The 1,562-nt window shown below is 47.9% G+C and overlaps 1 protein-coding gene across 3 annotated transcripts in view; it reads right to left on the bottom strand.

Annotated features, from left to right (window-relative positions):
- Positions 1 to 1,562, bottom strand: part of cdh4 (cadherin 4, type 1, R-cadherin (retinal)) — a 263,794-nt gene that overhangs the window by 97,676 nt on the left and 164,556 nt on the right. The window lies entirely within an intron of this gene.

Consider the following 1,562-nt stretch of genomic DNA (forward strand, 5'->3'; position numbering starts at 1 on the left):
CTGCGTTCCTATACAAGCGCTCCAGGCGACGCAAGCGAGGATAGCGCGGCGGCGCGCTGGTGAAACTCCGTCAGAGCGGTTTTAGAACTCCGCTGCAGAGTATTCATCTGGCGAATCTCCGCTCCCTTGCAAATAAATCAGACAAACTACAACTTCTCACCCGCACAAACAAGGACTTTTTAAACTCCGCTGCGCTCTGCTTCACAGAAACTTGGCTGAATGGAGCCATCCAGGACAGCGCGCGTCATCTAATGGGCTTCCAGCTGTTTAGAGCAGACCGCGTCACCGAGTCGTCGGGGAAAACGAGAGGTGGTGGATTATGTTTTTATATCAATGAAGGCTGGTGTACAGACGTGACAGTTTTAAAGAAGATGTGCTGCCCAAATTTGGAAGCTCTCTTCATTAACTGTAAGCCTTTTTATTCACCGCGGGAGTTATCCTCGTTTATTCTGGTGAGTGTGTACATTCCTCCTGACGCGCATGTGAACGCGGCGCTAGAACTGTTGGCCGATCAAATTACACACACAGAGCAGCGTTATCCGGACTCTTTCATTATCATTCTCTGAGATTTTAATAAAACTAATCTCACCCGTGAACTGCCTAAATATATAGACAGCACATCACGTGCCCCACCAGAGACAGCAATCTACAGGAACCACTGCTTCACTGTTTTAAAGGATGCATACCACTCTGTCCCCGGAGCAGCGCTGGGACTCTCTGATCACTGTATGGTTCATCTTCTACCAGCCTATAGGCAGAAACTCAAATCTGCTAAGCCTGTAGTAAAAACTGTAAAGAGATGGACTGCTGAAGCAGAGCGGGATTTACAAGCTTGCTTCGACCTCACTGATTGGAGTGTTTTGAGGCTGCAGCTACTGATCTGGATGAGCTCACTGACACTGTAATGTCCTACATCAGTTTCTGTGAGGACATGTGTGTTCCCATTTTAGTCGGAGGAGCTGCATTCATATACAAGCGCTCCAGGCAACACAAGCGAGGGAAGCGCGCCGGCGCGCTCGTGAAATTCCGACAGCACGGTTTTAGGACTCAGCTGCCGAGCATTCATCTGGCGAATTTCCCCCCCTAGCAAATAAATCAGATGAACTAAGTCTCCTCACCCGCACAAACAAGGACTTTTTAAACTCTGCTGCGATTTGCTTCACGGAACCTTGTTGAACGGAGCCATCCGTGGGACTCTGGGACTCTCTGATCACTGTTTGGTTCATCTTCTACCAGCCTACAGGCAGAAACTCAAATCTGCTAAACCTGTAGTAAGAACTGTAAAGAGATGGACTGTTGAAGCAGAGCAGGATTTACAGGCCTGCTTCGAACTTACTGATTGGAGTGTTTTTGAGCTACTGATCTGGATGAGCTTACTGACACCGTGACATCCTACATTTGTTTCTGTGAGGACATGTGTGTACCCACCAGGACTTATTTAACATTCAACAACGACAAACCTTGGTTCAGTACAAAACACAAAAAGCTTCGCCAGGCCAAAGAGGATGCCTACAGGAGTGGGGACAAAGACTTGTACAAACAGGCCAAATACACCCTAAATA

This window comes from Sinocyclocheilus anshuiensis, unplaced genomic scaffold, assembly GCF_001515605.1.
Source record: "Sinocyclocheilus anshuiensis isolate Anshui unplaced genomic scaffold, SAMN03320099.WGS_v1.1 scaffold51, whole genome shotgun sequence".
Classification (NCBI taxonomy): Eukaryota; Metazoa; Chordata; class Actinopteri; order Cypriniformes; family Cyprinidae; genus Sinocyclocheilus; species Sinocyclocheilus anshuiensis.